Here is a 14,231-nt window from a genome sequence, read left to right as displayed (position 1 = left end):
AATGAGCAAAAATTTCATGGAACATAGCTTGGATATAAAAGTTTCCTTTTTAACACAAGCATATGGAAAGAGGTTTTCAATAAAAGAATTTTTCAAAGTATGAAAACACTTTACACTGACTTAATTTCTTTAGTATTTAACCTACCATGATCTAAGTTATGCAATATATGTAGTAAGGTAATTATGTAATGTAATATTAATGTAATGTAATTTATTAATTACATTACTGTAATGTAAAAATGTAATATATGTAATACATATCTCAACATGTAGTAAATAAGTCATAATATCTCTCTACTTCTCAGGAACTTTTTAAAAAAGATTTTATTTTTAAGTAATCTCTATACCCAATGCAGGGCTCAAATCCACAATCCTGAGATCAAGAGCCACAGCCCTACTGACTAAGCCAGCCAAGTGCCCCAGGAATTTTTTTTGATAGCAATTAACTAGCAAATTTTCAAACACATGAACAGGATTAAGTATTCTAAACATAAAGTAATTAAAAGTCAAAGTAGTTTAGCATGTTTTCAGAATAGAACTCATAAATAAGCATTTATGATATTTAAGACAGAAATTCTTCACGTACAAGTAGTTAAATTTAAATTTTTTAACTTTTCACACTCCCTCACAACTCTATTTCTCACAGATTCTCTGTAGAAAGGTGAGTGAAGGGTATCACCAGTCCACTAACTATCACACAAAAACAAAGGAGTGTATATTCTAGAAGATTCCGAAAATAAAACAAAAATTTTAATCAATGTCTCTCTAGAAATGGACTAAACCATTTAAACCATTGACCCACATCTCAAAAGAGTCACCTGTTTACTTCCACACACAATGAAGGTTCAGTTACATTAAAATTGGGGGAGAGGGGCTCTCTACTCCATCCACTCTACTCTTTTTCTTTCTTTCTCTTGCAAAGCTATCCACTAATTAGAAACTGCCTTCACCTACCAACTTCATTTATACACAGTAGCATGGTCTGCATAGACATACTCAACCAGTCCTGTGGAAATCAAGAAGAGGAAATAAATGCAAGACTAATCTTGTCATATGGACAGAACTCTCATAATGCATCGAGACTCAGAAGCAGGCTGGGAGGAAGAAACCTGCCTTGTGTGTCATCATTTATTGTCTATTGAAGAGGCATACCATAGTAGAAAAATTGAAACACAAAACTAACTTTTCAAGGGAAATGTTTGTTCATGGCTCTTCTAGGAGAATGTTGTAAGTGGTTCTAAAGTATTCTTCTCATAGAGCTGAACTCAGCTGGCCTATCATTAAGAAGCATGAATATGCATTAAAGGAAAACTTTTATAAAGCCCTAATTTCATTTAACATGACAATAGGAGCATTGTTTTTACTATCAAATTGTGAGTTATTTAGAAAAGCATTAAAAGCATAAAATAAGTATGAAATGGTAGTTATTAATATACTTGAAGCTTCATACATCTCCCTGTAACTGAATCTTTGTTGCTATAATGGAAGTTTTAATTTCTCTAACAATGCAAATTCTCAATGCAACCTGGCCCTTCTTTTCTAGTATCTGCCCATGTCATCTTGACCTTTAAAATGTTAATATTTAAACTGTATAAAATGTACAAACTACCAATAAAAATATATAATTTACAGACTTAAAAACAGTGACGCTTGTCAAAATATTTTAGGGAATTTATGTATTTCAAATAATTTGTAATCAAAAGCTCTACTGTGTTTGCTAATGCTGCTTACCAGGGAGAGTAGCAAGCATTACATTGTGCATTCAGTTATTTTTATAAGCCTATCTCACATGCGTACACACACACACAAACACACACTTTGAGTACAAACTGTAAGTCTATTACAGGTAATTGGATGAAATGCTCCCATATACTATGATTTCAGTTATTAGTATATCTTAGAAAGAAGAAACCATTCACATACCTAAAACAGAATAATAGAGGCATTTAGTAATTCTCTGATATGCAAAACAAGGCACTCACCTTCCATTTCTAGGGACGTCTGAAAGTGCGCTGGAAACCGAGCAACGGGAGAGGGGCTTTATTGCGGGGTGAATCATCCCCACGTAAAAGCTCTGAACAACCCCTGTATGCATACTGACATCATCAGGAGAGACTTGGAGGCAGAGGATACTATGGTAACCAAGCAATGTGCTGGGAGACAGAAGCCTTTAATTGCTTTAACAACTTCCTGGGGCTCAAGCTACCAGGCTCAGATTTGCTAAGTGGGAAGTGAAGATTGTCACAGAAGCGGCAAATGTGACACAGAGCAAGGGGACTCAGTGAATTTTGAATCTATTCATTGAGACGCGACTTTTTAATGACAAATGTCATTACATGATTCCACTAGCCATATTCATCTCACAGCTGAAGCTCTGACAAAGTCACAGGTCAATAAATAATGCTCCCAGGTAGCAACAGTGTAAGTATTCATAGATGGTTTTCTCACTTAACGAGCATTAATATTATTGCATTACAAACATCCTTTTCCTTGAGGATGAATACTTGATTCCATTTGAAAAGAAAGCTCACTTCTGTGCCTTCGGAGGTCAATGTGCTGATAACAATGAAAACTGATTCTATTTACTTCTCCAGGAGGCAGCAGCTGCCCGTTCCATTTATCTCCAAGCTCCAGGAAAGCCTTGCCAATACATCACTTATCCAGGAAACACCTCCAGCGAAATGCCTAATTATGACACCCAGATAAAATCAGAAGAAATCTGCTGTCTTACTGCCACACAGTCTTTTTGATTAAGTCTCTTCTATCACACGCAGAATTACTTCTACTTGTAACATTCCCTAAAACTACACATAATTTAAATCTCCCTTTGAACTATTTGTCCTCCTCCACATCTGTCACCCACGTTCGTGGGAATACAATCCCTTTAAAAAATAACAGGTTTAAAGTAATTGCTTAAAATAACAACACTTCAACATCAGACTGAATCTGTAATGATATACCATGCTTATTCGATCAGATGTGATGCTTTAATAAGTATACAATTTATCATCTGTGCTATAAAAACTATTGTTTTCTTCTCCATGAAGATTGGATTGACATGTTTTTTAAACAATACCCTGCCCAAAAAAAAATAAAAACGTTGAAAAAAAATTAAAAAAAATAAAATAAAATAAAAAATAAACAATACCCTGGTCTAATTTTTCTACTGCAGATACTGTAATCGTAACGCAAGTAACTTGGCAGTTCGTCTTTAAGATATTCATAACGCAATAAAAAATGAAGGTTGTCATTCTGTACAGTATACTTAGATCTAAGCTACTTCAAAGAAACTATTATTATCTCTATTTCAATCTAGATGAGGTGCAGCCTGCCTTTTAATGTTTCCCTTGTGAGTAAACAGTGTACAAATGCATAGCGATAATACTGCTTAAAAAAATAGTAAAATAGACTACAACAGCACCGATTTACAACCCGGAATAATGTAGAGAATTTATACTCATTGATAAGTTGGACTTTTCACTGCTTGTAGAGGTTAGGGAGAATTGTGAAAGTAGAATAGTCAGCTGTCACAAAAAAACACGAAATTCAGGGTTCCTTAACTTTGGTAAGATGAAAAAGCCTTCCAACAAAATAGAATTACTCCCTTCATTTCACTTGCTCTTCCTGAGATCCTCAGTTTGAGAAGCAAAATATGCACACTTTATCATGATATAAATGAAAATGTAAATACATATGCAAAGTGTATCATGATATAAGTGACAATAGTTTTATATATATATATATATACACACATACACACACATATATATATTATATATGTGATTCATGTTTTAAAATAAATGTGTTTGCTTACCTGAATATGCATTGGAAAATGTCTAGAAGTTACATATCCAATTACAGACTGAGAGTATGCTCCAATTTTTACTTTATATAATAGTTTTATACTTTTAAGTGTTTTTCTTACTCATGGATATGAATTACAACTGTAATTCAAAAAATGGAAAATGTGTTTGAACTTATTATTCTATTCTACTTGCTCTCAGAGAAGACCAATGACAGCTTTAGTGGACTATATCCTAATACACCAGCCAGACAATTTTAAGGTTGCTTTAAACAGTTCTCAGAAGGAAGATGATCCACCTGTCTAAACAGAATTGGATGGGAAAAGCAAATAAAGGCTATCTGGACAACACACACACAAAAGGGAGAAGGTGAATGGACTTTTGTAGAAAACTGACAGTCAAAAGGAATAGTCCAACAGTAAAGCTAGTTTGTTACATTTTTTTAAAAGGTACAGCTTAAAAAACAGTATATCCAAAAGTAAGGCCAAAGCAAGAGATTTCCGACCAAAGGGCTGAACACAACATGTAAGACCACCAGCAGGAATAGAAATCAAGTGTCACTGAGACAAATGGCCCCAGGTAGCCAGATTATGGGTCTTATTAAAGATGCCTACTTTAGGGGCACCTGGGTGGCTCAGTCGGTTAAGCATCCGACTTCAGTTCAGGTAATGATCTCGTGGTTTGTGGATTAGAACCCCGCATCGGGTTCTGTGCTGACAGCTCGGAGCCTGGAGCCTGCTTCAGATTCTGTGTCTCCCTCTCTCTCTGCCCCTCCCCTGCTTGCATTCTGTCTCTCTCTCTCTAAAATAAATAAACATTAAAAAATAAAGTTAAAAGATGTCTACTTTACAGAAAAGAAGCGTAATCTCTCCAACTTCCATTCCCTAACTCCAGGCTTCATTTAGTTTTTATTCTCCTTTTAATCTACAAATCATTTTCTCATCAGTGTTCTATTTCCTCTTGCCACTCCAATACACTTTATAATCAGTGCAATCTCACCACCTTCTTAGAGAAGATTATAAACGCTTTCCTAAATTGACAACTTTGTACAAAAATCACTACCTCTTCCTTGGATCCCTGAGGATCTCACAGAGAAGCCCTGTGAAGTACACACCTACATTAAGCCACTCACAGCACAGAGCTGGGATCAGGGACAGAATCTACCCAATGACAGCATGAGCTCCACCAACCTCTGACATATTCTTGCTGGATAAGTGTACACCCCTTTAATTTGTCCTAAACATCAGAAAATCCACTTCTTATTTCCTAGCAGATCCCAAGGCTTCAAAGATATCCAACAATATTATAATTTCTCAAACTGAAAGAAAACCAAAGTTAGAAGGTGAAAATACTCTTCCAAAAACAACAACAACAACAACAACAAAAGACAGCATTTTTCCCAAAGAAGTCACCCCTTGACTACCAAAGTATGATCAATCTCATATAATTCCCATGCAACCACCGTAATCCTTCAATCAAAGTTTAGTGTTCAACAAGGCCCTGAGCTGACCCTGTTTCTTTAACTAAAGTAAATTTATGTTGGCAAGTGCTGATTCAGAAGCAAATGGGGGTTAAAGTGCCACTTTTGAGGAGATGTTCGGCCAGGATTTCTAAAGCCTTAACAGTCAGCCACAGTAGCCAGCCTACCTCCTCCCCCAAATCACTTTTCTGATGATATATATAAACACCCTTAATCCCAAATCAGCTCTGCCTCATAATTTACATTGAATTTCTAGCCCAGATGAGCAATGTTCTTGGCTCCTCTGGTCTTAATACAACCCTTTTCCTAATTTCAGTTAAACATACTATAAGTACAAAAACAATCAAAAATGACAGTGGCATATGGGATTATACTAGCATTTGGGTTCAAATTAGTTCACTAAAACAAATTCATACTGATTTAATTAAAAGAAAAAAAAAAGTATCACAAGAACTTCCAATGGCAAAAGGGTTGTAACTCCCCATTGTCCTTAAGTCCAGTCAGGGGCCAAATTTCAGTGATCTATCTCCTTTCTGTTCCTGTCCCATAGTTGCCCCTCTAGTGCAGCATTCTCCATCAGTCCTCCCATAGTGCTGTGGTCTCGGGTCTCCCTGACTTCAGTGTCTTGCTCACTTCTTTAATCATTTCATGCATCACTGTGTCCTTAATGAGTCATCACAAAACATTTTCTTACCAGGTTACCACAAAAATCCAACATCCTAACAGGCCCCTTGTGAGCCACAGAATCAACTGCAGATTTCACAGCTTCACTATAAACCCATCTTTGTCAAACCTACCTCCTTGAGCTACATAGTCAATGAACTAAATACAGCCAATGAGGTACATACAGCGGTGAGGCACACTAATATGTCCTCATCCTTTTCCTCCTCCAGGCCTTTGCGCTTTCTGTCTCTTCCTCATGAAATCCCACACCTACTTCCTGATCCACAACTCCTCCTGTCTCTCCTCCCTATCAATCTAACAATCCTCTACGGCCCATCCCTTCCATCAGGAATGGGTTCCTCCTCAGAAACACCAGTGTTCTCTATCTTACTAACTGCATTTAAAGCATTCCACTGTTTAGTTATTAGCATGTGTCTTATCTCCCTGCTCCATTTAACCTTCTGAAAGGTAGAGACAAAAGTCTGTATTTGCCTCTTATTATCTACATGGCACCTTGCCTTGCATCTGGCATTCATTCAATAAATACTTATCGGATAAATGAACAAAAATTTATTATGTCTTAATTTTTTTTCATTTTCCAGAGTGTTTAAGATGAAATTATTGCACTTAATCTTTGAAACAAGCTAGCAGGGTAGGTAGGGTAAAGTAGAAATTGGAATTTCACTTTTAGAAGTAAAAATAAGAAGCAGAAGCTCAGAATGATGCCATGAATTCTCTTCTGTCACACAGCTTCTAGATTCCCCGATTTCCCAACATGTTCCCCACCTGGACATCCACTACTTCTAATGGCAGCCAGAAAGGAGGTGCCCTCATATTCCTACACAGTGGATCTGCTGTTTCTGAAGAATTCAGGCCAAAATGGTCTTAATTTTTCTATCTTACCAATGATCCATGGCATAGTCATGCATTCACCATAATATTCTCAAGTCAACTTACAAGGCTTGGGAGAAACATCTTTTGTTACAATTTATCTTCCCTGTATCTAGCTACCATCATAGAAAGGCTGCTTCCTCTGTTTCATCCTACCTTCTCAGAGTAACTGATATGCTGGGCAAGCCCCTGACTTTGCTAAACATCAGTTCCTCATTTTCAAACAGGGAAGAAGAGTACTACCTCGTATTGTTGTTATGAAGACAAAGATAAGGCACAAAGTACCAGCACAACACAAACAGTAAGTAGTAGTTATTAAAATTAACGAAAATGAACAAAACCACAGAGAAGCAGATTATACCACCATCTCTGAAAAGCTTCCTTTGTATTCCAGAAAAGTGTTGTAATTAGGTGATGAGGAAGTAGAAACTGACCAAGTAAGGGCCCTTAAGAACTTGACTAATCAAGTAGCCGGTGGGGGTGGGGGTGGGGGTGGGGGGTGGGGGCTCAGTCTTTTGGTGTTTAAAATGGGGATGGGGGCGCCTGGGTGGCGCAGTCGGTTAAGCGTCCGACTTCAGCCAGGTCACGATCTCGCGGTCCGTGAGTTCGAGCCCCGCGTCAGGCTCTGGGCTGATGGCTCAGAGCCTGGAGCCTGTTTCCGATTCTGTGTCTCCCTCTCTCTCTGCCCCTCCCCCGTTCATGCTCTGTCTCTCTCTGTCCCCCCAAAAATAAATAAACGTTGAAAAAAAAAATTTTAAATGGGGATGTTGGTCTTTTCCAGGCTAATATTCCATGTGTGGAAGCATTCTATAGAATGCAGTTTTTTTTCATTTCCTCCCCACAGATACCTGCCCTCTTTTGTAACCAAGCCCAGCAGAGGACCCAATGTGTGGATTCTTTTCTCACTTTATGTAACAGACTGAAATTATTCAAAGTTTTATCCTTAAAGAATTTTAATTTTGCTTTCATTTAAAGATCCAGAACTAGATCTTTATACTACCTCTGAACTCACTCAAGAGTCAATTAATGTTTTCCCAAAGCTAAACACAGATTACAAAGCCTTCAATGTTTTGAATCTAAAAGTCAAAGGAATTACAGATGATGGCTTAGTCTAATACCAAAAAGTTATTTCAACATTTCGTGATTCTAATTTTGATTATGATTCCCAGAGGAAGCTCTGGATTAAGTTCTAATACACTTTTTCTAAAGAAGCCAGTTTAAAATAAATTCCCATTTTAGTCTCTCAATTAGTGGAACTTTAAAATACATTTTCCCTAGGATACAAATAAAGAACTCCGAAGGAAATGTAGAGCATTTGTATGAATCACAGCATAGATATTGTTTTCGTGAAATAAAAGGGAGCATAAGCAGGGTTAAAGAAGCTGCCTGCAGTCTAAGGAGACCAACGGAGCTGAAAGGGTCTGACAGCAGGATGTGGGTTATAATGCTTCTGAATGAAATCCTTTTGTGCAAGGGTCTCACAGAGGGCATCCAGGCAGGACTGTATGTTTGGATTGAAATTAATCAACCGGTCAGTTCCACAATGCTAAGATTCCTTCCGTTTAACTGATTAAGGCAGGTTTACAGGCAGCTCCCAAATGATGTCAATAGCTTCTAAAAGGTCAAATGCAGCAACACACAGCAAATGTCCTAGAGTAAAAAGCACCAATAACTTCTTCCTCTATAATTTGCTGGGTGTGACTCATTATGCAGTGGATTATCCCTTTTTAATCAACTGCCCTGGTTTTCTTTTTCTGTTCATTTTCCCCCAAAAGCTAAAACATATTTCTACATTTTAATGATATATATACATTACAAGATTGCCTATTGTACTCTACAGTGTATCGGACTAAAACGATATAAGTGGTCCAGCTTCAGCATCACATTTTGCATGGGGGGTAGAGGATGGAGCAGAAAAGGGCAGAAGCCGAACTATTCTAGTCTAGTCAATAGGGCCCAACTACAAGCAAACCATTATCTGTGTGATTAAAGCAAATTCACACACAAAAAGCTACAGCCCTAATAAATGCCACTGTCAAGTAATAGATGCTCAGGATATAGCATTACGAAAGAGGAAGAACCACACCAGGTGGAAAATTACATCTGGGTTCAAAACTATGAATTCTAGCCCTTCAAGAGCTTCTTTAAAGTCCACTGTTTCATTGTCTTTCCCAAGGGACTGAATGCATTCTTGTAAAATATTAATCATGCATGTCTTGGGCACTGAGTCGAAAAGGCAAAGGGAAGAGAAGATAAGCCAAGAATACTAGAGTGTAGTGATCAGGACCAGGGCTTGTCTGACAATGCTATAGGAACAATAACTGTGGCCCAGAGACTCAGAGAAGTTCCAAGAACTCAACAGAGCCCCGCCCCGCCCATTAATGTCCCTGACCTTCAGTTGTGAAAAGGGAGGCATTGTTGCACAGGTTCGTAGGGCACAGCACTGGGTCTAAATCTCAGCTCTGTCACCTCCATTCCTGTGATCTTGGACAAGCTTTCAACCTCCCTGGCATCACTTTTGTTACCTAAAAAATTAAGGAAAGAATAATCCTACCTCTGAATGTAGTTGAGAGCACTTCTAGGAAACAGTCACATTTTTAGGTACTGAGAATACACAGTGCTGAACACACCACACAAGGTCACTGCTCTCAGGAAGCTTGCATTCTGGGATGGGAGATAAAACAATAAAAAAATTATATAAATAACATAATTTTATATGTATGGAAAAGGGCTGTGAAGAAACTTACAGGATGAGAAGATAAGAAACTGACTGAATGGGAAGATGACTTAGATACACTTGTCAGAGAAACCTGAACCTCAGAAGAAATGATACTTGAATAAGGAGAAGGAGCAAGATGTGTAAAATAACTGATCAGGAAGAATAAAAGTTTTAAAACAGAAACAAGTTCATAATGTATGAAGAACATAAAGAAGCCCAATGTGGCTGGAGGACAGAGAGCAGTGAGCAGTAAATGTAGATACCTATTAGACTAGTAAGTGAAGAAGCCAAGTAATGAACTCATGAATGGTGCTCGGGGTAGAGGATAGAACTGGAAACGCAAATTTGGGAAACATCTACTTAACACCCAGCACAATGTCTGAACATTATGATTATGAATAACTAATCTCTCTATTCCCACTTTTTAAGTAACTGAATTGACACCTGCATTAGGGATACTGTCAGCAAAACAGAAGGAAGAGAGAAGACTGGTAGAAGTGGATTAGTTTAGGGAGAATGAATGTTTCACATTGACTGCCAACTTCTACAAAATTCCGGGCATTCTGTGTTGAGCAGGATTCTGAGGCCAAGTATGAGCCTGGGTAACAATGTGTTCCAATATATGCAAGATATATAAATGGTAGCATATTTCCAAGGCTCTAGAATTCTAGAGCAAGGATCTAGAATTAGCAGTGTTTGTTCACTATAAATTTCATTTAAATTTTTGGTACTTTTTTCTTATAATAATATAAATTAGATACCATTACTATTCCTATTACATAATTAAGAAACCTGAGGCTGAGAGGGAATAATTTATTTGCCCAAAGTGACCAGCCTTCAAATAATTAAAACTAAGAACCAAATCTGGGCATCTCTAACTCCTGAGACCATGCTCCTACCCACTGTAATATATTCATGTAAATTTGCTAAATAAGTCCTTATATGTATTCCCCTAACTGCACTTTAAGGGTCTTTCCAGCTGAGCTTAGCACATCTGGCTCCAGGATGGAATGTCTTGTTCAATCATCTCTCTAATTCTGGCATGTTCGCTGGTTTCTAAATTAACATGTTGCTTTCTTAAGGAAGCATCTTGGCACAATTCTTTTTCTGTGCCGATGTTAGTGGAAAACATCCTAGTTGTTAAAATATCAAATCCTATTTGATTATTAGGTAATTTTGGAAGCAAAATGACTTAATTTTAGCAACTGTCAGAGTTCCAAGTTATTTTAGCAATCACCTACCTATTCTTCAGCTGATGGCTTCCCATCTAGCTGCATTCACAAGCCCACAGATACCCTGTATCAATGAAGTTACTGCTATTGTTATTGTTACCCCATCCTGACACACAAAAGCAGATTCATATACTTTGACTAAAGAAAAGAAATTTTTAGGAATTTAATGTCCTAAGGAATAGTAATTTTAATTTCAAGGATTCTAGGGCACTGAGAAATAAAAACTCTTGTGTAGGTTACAGACTAACCACACCATAGGCAGAAAAGCTAAATATATTTAATCTTGAATTGCCTTGTCCTTTCTTCCCACCACCATGCTTTCCTTTGCACTTATTTTCTGTGAGAGGGCTTCATAACAGGAAAAAAGTATGCCACATACCACATTGATCTAATTCCAGCAAACTACCCACAATTTGAATTTTTATTAGCAAGAGCCATAGGCAAAAGCAATAATGCACGATACCTAACAGAGTGGTTAGTTTTATTCATGAATTCATGCTGGGTTAAGAAAAAAAAAAAAAAAGAAGAAGAAGAAAAGCCAACTTCAAAGCACTACTGAAAGATGATTAACTCTCTAGCCACAAATGAGAATCACAAGCTACTTTGATGTGTGAGAATTTTTAGTGCCTAAATTTAAAAAAAAAGGACATCTACAAGTTTAACCATTTGAAAAAATCCAATGATATACTTCTTTTGCATTTTGAAAACCAGTAATTACCTGAGGGAATAAACAAGATTAGAACTCAGCCTCAGAAATTAAGCCTTAAATGCATTAACACACAAACAATATTCCTCCTTCATCATACAGTTCAGGGGCAAAATGCCAGCTCTAATACGCTCAGTACAGGAAACAGAACTCTTTACATTGGCATTTTCTGATTCACCACCCCACAAGGTACTCTGGCCATTAAACAAGCTACATATGCAACTTCATCTCAAAAATCCAACAAAGTTGAAATCAGGAGTGTTACTCAAATGTACAAACCATGTGGGAGATCCTTATAAAGACTATGGTTGTATGAAAATTTGTGCCAACATTAACTTGAAACTAACATTGACAATGATCTATAATTGGTAATCCTGGAACTCTGAGCAATCTCTATCATTTATAGAGTATATGTCATGGTCTGTCTTCACACAAAAATTGAGAATTATTATTTAGTATGTATAATTCTCAAAGGCTGTGTGAAATAGGCCATGGAGTATCCTGTATAAATTTCAAGAGAAAATGGAAATCACTAAAAAGAGAAGTGAATGGATTAAAATGTGGGATTTTTCTTAACAATGGTTCAAAGATATGGGAAAGATGTAAGGCTGATACCATGAATTTTAAATGGTTTTTAACATGTAAACATATTAGATCTGATATTATTTATTAAGATACTTATATTTACCAATCTGAACAAGTTTAAATATTGTTAAAAATTAAATGCTGTAACATTACATTTTCTATTTCCTATCAAATTGACACATCTCTATCAATAACTACTTGGAAAAATATGCAAGACAATCTCAAAAAAAATCACTGTGCACATTATGCAAGATGAAAATGCAGCTTTTAAAAAATACTCTGTCTGACATTCAGTTCTGTATGCTGCTACAGCAGGTCAAAAGCCATTAGCCACCTGCTGGAAACACATACTAGGAAATAAAATGCCCTTCAAAATTATTTTGCATACAATATTCTCAATGTAAAATGGGTGAAGTTATATTCTAAATGTTTTAAAATGTGATGCCTTGAAAGGAAATACACTCACCATGCCAGAAGTTAATTTCAAAATAAGATTTAATAAGGGTCATATAATTTGGAGTATTCACATTAGATAAAGAAAGTACCACGTCTACTATGAGAGAAATGAATACATAAATGAAAACATATAATAACCAAGCAGCTCAACACAATGGCTACCACTGTCTCTTTTTCCAATAAAGTGACAGACTTAATTTGATTCCTGGGATTCTTAGGACATTCTCTTTCACCATTCAGTAGTCTTCTGGGGACTGACCCAAAAGTCCTTTTGTATCAATAAGACATTCTACAAGTCATTCAGAAAAAGGAAGCAAAACACCAGCCTCTGTGCCATTGCACATAAAGAATTCACCACTCTGTCTTGTTTAACATTTTGAAACTTGGCAATGAAGTATATAGCTCAATATCATTAATATATTAATAGGTTCTATTCGCAATTATTAGATGACTGGTCATGTGGCACTTTGTATAGCCAGGTACTAAGCTCAGTACATGACATAATCTTAATGCATTTAATCCCCACAACAACTTGATGATATAGGTATTATCCTATCAGTATTTCACAAATAAGGAAATTAAGGCACAAAGAGGTTGAGGAATTTGCTCACAGTGATACAGAAGCAGATGGCTACATTTCAAGGAGGGAAACTTACAGTTTATAAAATGTGAAGTCCTGATGTGATGGGCAACCACAGGAAAGAAAACAAAAGAGGCCTAAGTCAAGGACAGCCAAAAGAAAGGATGGAAGAGAAACAAAGGCTTTTTCTTTTTCTCTATTTTCTATTTCTATTTATTTCTGTTTACTATCTTCTCTAATCTTACTGATGGTGGTGTGCTTAATAAACAAAATAAAGAGGTAACAGAATTGTAATCTGGTTTGCAAAGGCAAAGGTGACTTCCACTTAATCACTAGGAAGATCACATTTTCTTGTCTTACTTAAAAGATGGATTTCTGTTTTGTGGACTGCAAATACCCAATCTCACTGCTCAAGCCCTGAGATTACATCCAATGGATAAATACACATTTTGGTATCATGTCAGATTCGCAAACTGTAGAGGCAGAAATGGGTTTCTAAGAGTCCTATGTTATTCACCTATAAACCTGGTTCCTAAGATAGGAGCGCCTGGCTGGCTCAGTTGGTTAAGCATCCAACTTCGGCTCAGGTCATGATCTCATGGTTTGTGGGTTCGAGCCCCACACCGGTCTCTGTGCTGACAGCTCAGAGCCTGGAGCCTGCTTCGGATTCTGTGTGTGTGTGTCGCTCTCTGCTCCTCCCCCACTCATGCTCTGTTTCTCTCTGTCTCTCAAAACTGAAGAAATGTTAAAAATAAAATAAATAAATAAACCTGGTTTCTAAGATGGATCAAGGGCAACTCTTGGAGACTGACTTCAAAAAGGGTCAGTGGCGTTCCCAGGCTGTTAGCTCTAGAGAGGTCTCAGCTTCCCTGGTGTTACCCTCACTGACTTGAGCCATGCTAAATTTGTTTGTAAGAAATCTTAAACTGGCTCTCCAATATAAGTGCCCAGTGATCTTTCCAGGGCCCTAATCCAAAACCTATCATCGGATCATGAGAGGTTTTGTTGGTGCAACTGGGTATTTGAATTTTCTTTGATTACTCAACAAATAAAACAACAACAAAAACATTTCCCCTTAAAACACAACATTGGAAGCCTGTAAATCTTCAAACACAA

The 14,231-nt window shown here is 37.1% G+C and overlaps 1 protein-coding gene across 1 annotated transcript in view; it reads right to left on the bottom strand.

Moving 5' to 3' along the window:
* The window catches only part of PAM (peptidylglycine alpha-amidating monooxygenase), a 232,832-nt gene extending 223,345 nt beyond the window's left edge, over nucleotides 1–9,487 (bottom strand). The window contains 1 exon segment of the mRNA XM_030325845.1: nucleotides 9,392–9,487. The gene's annotated coding sequence lies outside the window, so the exon portion shown is untranslated.
* Nucleotides 9,488–14,231: the final 4,744 nt, after the last annotated feature.

Source organism: Lynx canadensis, chromosome A1 (genome assembly GCF_007474595.2).
Source record: "Lynx canadensis isolate LIC74 chromosome A1, mLynCan4.pri.v2, whole genome shotgun sequence".
Lineage (NCBI taxonomy): Eukaryota > Metazoa > Chordata > Mammalia > Carnivora > Felidae > Lynx > Lynx canadensis.
Note: the sequence above shows the minus strand (reverse complement) of the source record. Positions and strands in the feature narration are given on the sequence as shown.